Below are 8549 nucleotides of genomic sequence, written 5' to 3'. Positions count from 1 at the left end.
TCAAATGAGTGTTTGGGGGACATTTTCTTGGAAATGAGCAAAATAAACCTGTCACTTCAAGAAAAACTGACAATATTTGTTGGCAGTAATATTTGAGCATTCAAAGTGAAAATTATAACTTTGGAAAATTTGTGTCTGCCACTGTGAATTCAACAGCTCTCAATACTTTAATATTTTTCTGATGTGATTAGCGGTGATGTTAATGAAAATGACATCTTTTATATTATAAAATAAAATGTGCTAACATTTAGAAGATCTGCATAACTCAGTGAACCAATAGTTTCCAAATGACTATGCATAATGTTTAAAATCATGCCTTATTAGTAAAAGGTTTGTTCAAAGTGCAAAATAGATTAATGGATTTTTGAAGTAACAGGATATGAAAAAATTAATTAATATGACTTCAGTATCCACATTGCAGCTAATCTTTAGAAAAATATTATTTGTTGAGCTTTGGTATAATATCAAGTAAAAATATCCACAATTATCTGAGGAAGTTGATAAAATAGTCCTCCCTTTTTCAGCTACATATTTCTGTAAGGTAGGATTCTCTTCCTGTACTTCAACCAAATAATCATTTCACAATTGTATGCAAAAGCAGAACCGAGGATCTGTCTTCTGTTAAACCAGACATTAAAGAAATTTGTAAAAATGGAAAATAACATTACTCTGCTCATTATTTTTTTTGTTTGTTTTGGAAAATATATTTGTGATTTAAAATGCAATTTAATTAGCATGTACTGGGCTTATTTTTTAAAGTTAATTTATAATTTTTTAAAATTCTGTTTCAGTTCCTAATATGGTAAGTGTCAATACGTACACATAGGTCACAGAAACAAGTTCATTGGGGTGTTCAATAATTTTCAACTGTAAAGGGCTCCTGTGATCAAAAAGTTTGACCAGAAAGCTGGAAAAAGAATGGCACTAGAGTATGCAAGAGAGGGTGGCATCCAGAGCAAAAGTGGAAGAAGCCATCCGAGACAAAGGGAAAGTGATTTCTCCCATAAGAAACAAAGGAAGAGGGGGATCCCTGGGTGGCTCAGCAGTTTGGCACCTGCCTTTGGCCCAGGGCATGATCCTGGAGCCCCGGGATCCAATCCCACATCTGGCTCCCTGCATGGAGCCTGCTTCTCCTTCTGCCTGTGTCTCTGCCTCTCTCTCTCTCTCTCTCTCTCTCTCTGTCTCTCATGAATAAATGAAATCTTAAAAAAAAAAAAAAAGAGGAAAGGATTCGACAGGTGCCAAGACATTTGGGGTTTGGTGGCAAGAATTTGAAGGATTTCCCATCTGAGGTCTTGTTTCTCACCACATATAGATGTTGAGGTCATCTGTGGAAAGTGAGGGAATAGGGTGAGGGAGGTCAGGAGTTTGAGGGACCCATGAGCAGCTCTGAAGAACAGGAGAACCACCTGGCCAGAGCCGTACAGAGAGGGATGGCTAAGCAGCATAGGGACAGGGGTTGGGGTGAACATTTCTGACCCAGGGACAATATTCTCTGTACCTAACCAAAGCAGCTGGGATGGAGTGTTCCACCAACTGGTTTTAGCATAGTTATTAAATTTCTTACCCATTTAATATTATAACCACACAAAAATAGAAAGAACAGTATCTCGAACAGCTGTCTGTCCACCAGCCCCATTTTAACAATGCTAATGTTTTGCCAGAGGCAATCCAGACTGAATATTTAAACTAATTTATTTCTAGATACTATAAAATGTCTTAAAATACTTTATTAGTAGTTTAGTCCACTCTTTACATTATGATTTTATAAATATGCAATTTTTAATTCTACTTCCAATATTGGTTTTGAAATGCAAATCTAGAAGATTGGGCCATTGACAATCTTGTTGTTTTACTTTAGCTTCATAGAGCAAACAATTTTACTGGGGAATACGGCTAAATGGATTTGTTTTCACTTTCTCTTTTAAAAGATATAATATGGCCTGTTGACTCAAGGCATTACATAGTGAAGATCTGATGCCAAAAAAAAAAAAAATCAAAGCTCAGCTTCCTAGTCCAAAGTGAACAAATTCCAAGATTAAAGTGAAATCTTCAGAACCCAAACTCTAGATTGGTTCATGACCTTGACTGGGCAATTCTGACCACTTTTAGAAGTTCAGACTGCCTCGCAATGGAAGCACTTGCTCTCCTTTGGTCACAGCTAAAATCTCAGAAGATTACACAATACTCTGAAGTGTTTGAGAAGCAATATCCCCATGTTGGGCTGCGGTCAAGCTGAGGTCATCTCAGCTAAAGTCAGGGTCAACAGCTTTGACAAGTTCTGATACTAACAATCTCTTTCTGCCTCTCTAAACATCCAATGAGCACAGGCCATTCGGTGAAGCAGTCTCTCCACTAAAAATGTGGTGCAGAACGAGAAGAGCAGTATGTCTGCATACTTCTTCTGTGTGATCTGTCATGTAATAGGCTGTCGAAGGGTGTAATGTTGCTAGCACCAAGACATCGTAGAGTTCTTTCATTTATTCCACACAACAATTTCTCATTTTGAAAATGGAAATATTAGCAATAATAATAAATAATAATTATATTGCTCTTGATTTTCATATGTCCCTTTGGGTGATTATAAAGACTAGTCCACAGAATACTATTACAACAAAATTATAAACTGTATACTGAGTACATCTATAAAACTGCTTACATCTTGTTACAATGCTCTGTTGTATAGCCACTGTCAGATGTCAACGGGACTCCTAGTTCATTACTGATTCAGTACATTACTGATTCACTGCACTTTTTTTTGAAGTTCTCTCCCAATGGAAATGAAAAGGCTAATTAAAAAAAAAAAAAAAAAGATAATCTAACCAGTTAACAAGAATAGGATTGTCTTTGTTAAAAGACTGAATCAAATGACCCCAAATTAGCCAATTTCTCTACAAACTATACTTCTATTTTTCAAAAGAAAATCAAAACATAAACTTCCTCTTCAGTCTCTCAAATAAGTGGGGCAATATATGAAAAGGTACATTTGTACCCTGAAAGGATTAATGTACTTAAAAAGCAGCCAACAGCCCCATAGTAGATAGGAAATGTATTTATATAACATATATAATATATGACAAATCTGGTCTAACTTCTAACCTTCTAGATCACTTAAACTCTCCATTGACTCAGATCTAAACCAGGGAAATAAGACTGTTTATCTCATAAACGTATAAAAAAAACATGTGAAACCACTTTGGTAAACTCCTCACCCATTCATTTATTCATCCAACCAACCAAAATGTTGACCACCTTCTTTTTTCCAGGGTTGCATAAAAAAATAACACACATTAGAGACTTTTAACTATAGAGAACAAACTGTGGGTTACTGGAGGGGAAGCATATCAGAGGATGGCTAGGTAGGGGATGGGCATTAAGGAGGGCACATGTTATAATGAGCCCTGGGTGCTGTATTTAAGTAATGAATCACTAAATTCTACTCCTGAAACCAATATTACACTATACGTGAACTAGCTAGAATTTAAATAAAAATTTTAAGCAAAAATAAATTAATTAATTAAATTTATATTAATGAAAACAAAATAAACAACAAAAAGAGAAGATAAAACTGGAACATTCACAAAACTTCCAATATAGTTTTATTTTACATTCAAAACAAAACAAAAAAACTAACACACAGTCTCTGCCTTAAGGAATTTTTTCTTGAGTTAGAGGCAGAGACATAAAACCATTAATTACCAAGCAATGTATTTATAACTAATGCAACCCTATTTGGAAACGCCATGCATGATTCCTAGCATTTATTGTCAAGTACTGGCTTTAAGGCCTTTAATTTTTGTACCTCCTTACTGAGGCACCCCAAGTCTTTTGCAGAGGGGGCAGGGTAGGTATGAAGGGAATTTGGGATTTACATGCTTGAAAACTGGAAAGGTACAAAGCTCTTGTATTCTATCTTATTTTTAAAGGCTTTATTTATTTATTCATGAGAGACAGAGAAAGAGGCAAAGACATAGGCAGAGGGAGAAGCAGACCCCCAAGGGAGCCTGATGCAGGACTCGATCCCAGGACCCTGGGATCACGACCTGAGCCAAAGGTAGACACTCAACCACTGAGCCACCCAGGTGCCCAGTACAAAGTTATTTCAGAAGCTGCTATGGAAGAAATGAGAAATGGCATCTAAATAAAATCAGAGGAACAGGGAAATTTTTACAGAGAAAATGAAACTTAAATTGTATTCTGAAGACCAAAATACAAGTTATCTAGGCAGGGACTTCTTGCCTTCTGGTGTTTAAGTCACCCAATCTGTGGTGTTTTGTCATGGCAGCCCCTGCTAACTAACACAGTCCCATATGACTAGAAAGAGAGGGCATCAGGAATGATGGGAGGTGAGGATTGAGTTTGTATAATAGAGTTAGCTGCCATCAATATCACCTTTCACCCACTGAGTGTGGCCTCGGTGGCAGGATAACTCCTGGTGACTCTCCCCAAGCAAGCCATTTTTCCCCCTGATAGAAGATCAAGTGCTCACTCCTGGGACTTTTCATCTCAAAGCCATGATACGAGAAGAGGAATTCTTGATGGCCATCCATCCCAGAAACCAAGATGCAAGTCCTGCCTCTACTTCTGGAGCTGCCTCGGGTGTGGCCACTTGCAAGCTGGTTCCCCAGCCTCCCTTCAATTTTTTGAGTCTCAATATCCTTTCACTAGTCTCCTCTGCTTAGGAAAAGCCAGTCATTTTCTATTTCAGCTAAGGTCCCTGCTTGCCAATAATTTTCATCTCCTTCCTGATTGGAGAATGAGAGAGATTGCTGGGTGATGTTGAGGAGCAAGTGTACTTTAGAAATGATTGATTTGTAAAATTATCAATCCTCACTGGTGTTATTTTTCCTAGCAGTACTCAGTGGCCTGCATGGAAATGTGAAACATAAATGTCATGTACTATCATCCCCGAAGAGTTATTAAGACAATGAGGAGATGATGTATGAGTCAATTTCTTGTTTTTGAATAAAATTTGCCAAGTCATTTTAGATTAATCTGTAAAGCAAAGTTTCAAAAACATTACTTCTTGGGGCACCTGGGTGGCTCAGTTGGTTAAGCATCTGACCCTTGATTTCGGCTCAGGTCATGATCTCAGGATCATGATCCCAGGCTCATGAGATTGAGCCCCATGTCAGGATCTGCACTCAGCAGGGAGTGTCTCCTTGTCCCTCCCTCTCCCCTTCCCAGCTCTCAATCCCTCTCTCTCTCAAATAAATAAATAAATCTCTTTTTTTGAATAAATCTTTTTAAAAAGTACATTATTTCTGCCTTAAACTCTGAAGTATGGCTTGGAATTATCTATGCCCATTTGTAGTTTATAAAATTTTATTATTAATGTTAATACTTTGCTGTTACCTAGCCCTTTATTTCAAAGAACTATACATGAGTTAATGACTTACTATTTCTAAATTCTTACCTGTGCTAGAAAAACTTCCATTCTATAAATGGGAAATGAGATTAAGAATACATGACTTTTTCAAGGATGATTGGCCTGGATAAGTTTCTTGACTTTTTTTTTTTTCTCAAAAACAACAGCATCGTCTTACTTCTCATTGACTAATTTGGTTTGTAAAGCACATCTGCTAATATGACCTTACTGGAGCCCCATTCACCTGCTTATGTATCCCACAATGTTTTTTGAAATGTGTCTTGGATTCACGCTAGGTGTTGGGGATACAACAATTAATTACTAAGGTTAACTAGCCATTGAGACAACTAAGAGAGTATTCCCTGCTCTCACTCTGACTCCAGACTAATGATGGAGGTAGACAATAAACAGGTGATTCCAGCACGCTGGGACTAATTCTGTGATGGAATCTGGGGAAGCAAAATACTATAGAGGCACACCATGGTAGAGGTGGTCCAAAACCAGTATAGGGTGAGCAAGGCATCTGGATTTACCATACTGTTGCCAAAAGACAGGACAGAGAAACGCTCCATTCCTTTTCAGAGATGAACAAGCAGTTCAGGGGCATCGAGTGGCCCAGAGCCAAGAACAGTGAAGTGATAAGAGTCCAAACTGCCAACTCTTACTCCTTCCCCTCTTCCTGCACAATCACCAAATCACACCAAAATCGTTGCTGTCACTTCATGATCATCATCATCACCATCATTATCATCAGCATCGTTACAGTAAGGAATTAAACAGAACATATATATGCCACAACTTCAGTTTAGACCCAAAAAGAAAGAAACAAACAGTAAACTACCACCAAAACACCAGTAAACGAGACAAAGACATTACCTAGTCATGACTGTAGAGCATCACAGAGGTTTACAGTTGCTCTGGGCTCTGTCAAGTGACTAGAGCTCAGCAAGTCTGCAATAGGCATGTTTCAGGGAGTAGATAAATGTTGAGGAGGGTTTTAAAAAGAATCAGAGGGTAGTGTGGCAAGGGCAGAAGGAAAGGGGGTTGGACATGCATGAAGCACCTGAGCTGGCTCCTTAGAGGTAGGAGCTGGCAAACTGTGGCCACGGTGTAGCCTCCCATGGCAGGCACACAGACTGAGCTGTAGCTCGAGAGAACATTTGGGGAAGGTGAAACCATGAGGAGACTTGCCACCTCTAAGAGGCCCTGGGATTTTCTTCAGATGTACATTTCTTCTGGTTGTCGAAGGTTAAAGAAGAGAATTAAGGAGTTCAAAGAGAGAGACCTATGATGATTTAGGAAAGTAGCAAGAGCAAGTTTTTAGTAAAAGTCTCATCCAAGGGTAGTTCTAGGAGAGTCAGTCACATTTTTTGTGGTCACAGATGATGATCATTTCTGCTCCTTTGTTAGAAAATGTTCTGTTTCTAGCATTACTCCAAAGTATTTTTTAAGTGCCTGGTTTTTTGGTCTACTCCCCCCATTACAGCTCCTTTGTGCACAGAATTTTAAACATCTTGCTCTTTGTTTGAAACTTGGAATATCTTGGTTAATCTATTAAAAACATGAGGATTCTGAGCTTTCCTGTATGATAACAAGTGATAATAATCACCAAAACATTGGTTTACCTCCTCATCTGTTCACGTTTAATTTAAATGTTGGAACAATTATTCGTACAGACTGCACTTCAATGATTGATCATTTAAAACATTTTGCTATGACCCATTAGATCCCAAAGTCCTTTGCTTCCCCCGGAGAGCTGATTTTCCACTGTGGATGTCCAAGTGGCCTTTAAAATGCCCAACCAAACTCCAAACTGTCACAATAGCTGGGCAAGAGATAAGGGGTAAGAAAAGTATCCAGTCATCCAACCACATTTCTGCTTTTTTGTGCAAGCTTCAGATGAAATACAGTCACTCAATAAAGTCCTTCTGTTTCTCTTTGCCTCCCTCCCCATTCGTCTAGAGAGGGGAACCCTAAACCCTTTGGAGCCCTGCCAGCAGCACCAAAAGAATCTCTTGACTATTTTCCCAGGGAATTCCTGCCTTAAATGTCAGCAGAGTACAACTCCCCAGCCAAAGCAGAGTCCGCCTGGATGTGAATCAAGGAAAATGTGCCTGCTGTACCAAACGGGAAAACCTGGATCCGTGGGGGCACAAGGGCAGGGCCAGAGATGATCTCTGAAAGTTTCCACTTCCAATGGAAAGACCTCAGTCCTCTAAGATTCACCTAACTGAGAAATGGGAGACAAAGGCGAGCATTTTGGCTCCTTGCTGGGTTTTTTTTTTATTATTTTTACTTCACTCTTTTGGTGGTGAACTATATTTCTGGAAACCACTCTGAATTCTAACAGTAAGGCAACATCTCTTTGAAAAGGGAACAAAGCTCTATTAAAGCCCTTTGTTGTGGGGGTTGTGGTTGTGGCTGCCGCTGTTATTCTGTTTATTTGTTTGTTTTTAATGAACATACTGATATATAAGTGCTCTGGGGGGATTTCATGATGCTGAGATTCATGAAAAGCAAAGTAAGATTTATGACTTGCGATTGAATCTGCCCCTATCAGCCTGGAGACACTTCCCGTCTGGTACTGAGGCACTGCTGGCATTTTTAGTGCTTTTGTGTTAGTCTTCAATCTCTGAATACGTGAAGAAATATTAAAAGTTCCAAGGGCAAGGGTGAGAGAAAGAGTCCACAAACCCCAAAGATATACATCAGCACCAAAAGAAAACAGTGTGGTGTGCTACATTAAAAATTTGGAAGCAAAGTGTGTCAATCAGCTGAGTTTTGCTGAGTACCCTTGAATTTTTCATTTACTCTTCTCTCATTTTTCTCCTAGAACACTGATCTTAAATCAATGTGCCATGTTACCATAACCCCAAAGATCATAGCACTATACAATATGAAAGTCAAGAAGAAGGGCACCTGGGTGGCTCAGTGGTTGAGCATCTGCCTTTGGCTCAGGTTGTGATCCCAGTGATCGAGTCCCACATGGGGCTCCCTGCATGGAGCCTGCTTCTCCCTCTGCCTATGTCTCTGCCTCTCTCTGTATGTCTTTTATGAATAAATAAATAGAATCTTTAAAAGAAAAAGTCAAGAAGATTTAATCAGTAAATTGGTGTTCCATTGTTAAATGAATTAGGCCCTTTTCAAGTTACCAATGGGGGAAAAAATTTAAGATTCCAAA

The sequence above is a fragment of the Canis lupus genome, chromosome 6 (genome assembly GCF_048164855.1).
Source record: "Canis lupus baileyi chromosome 6, mCanLup2.hap1, whole genome shotgun sequence".
Classification (NCBI taxonomy): domain Eukaryota; kingdom Metazoa; phylum Chordata; class Mammalia; order Carnivora; family Canidae; genus Canis; species Canis lupus.
Note: the sequence above shows the minus strand (reverse complement) of the source record.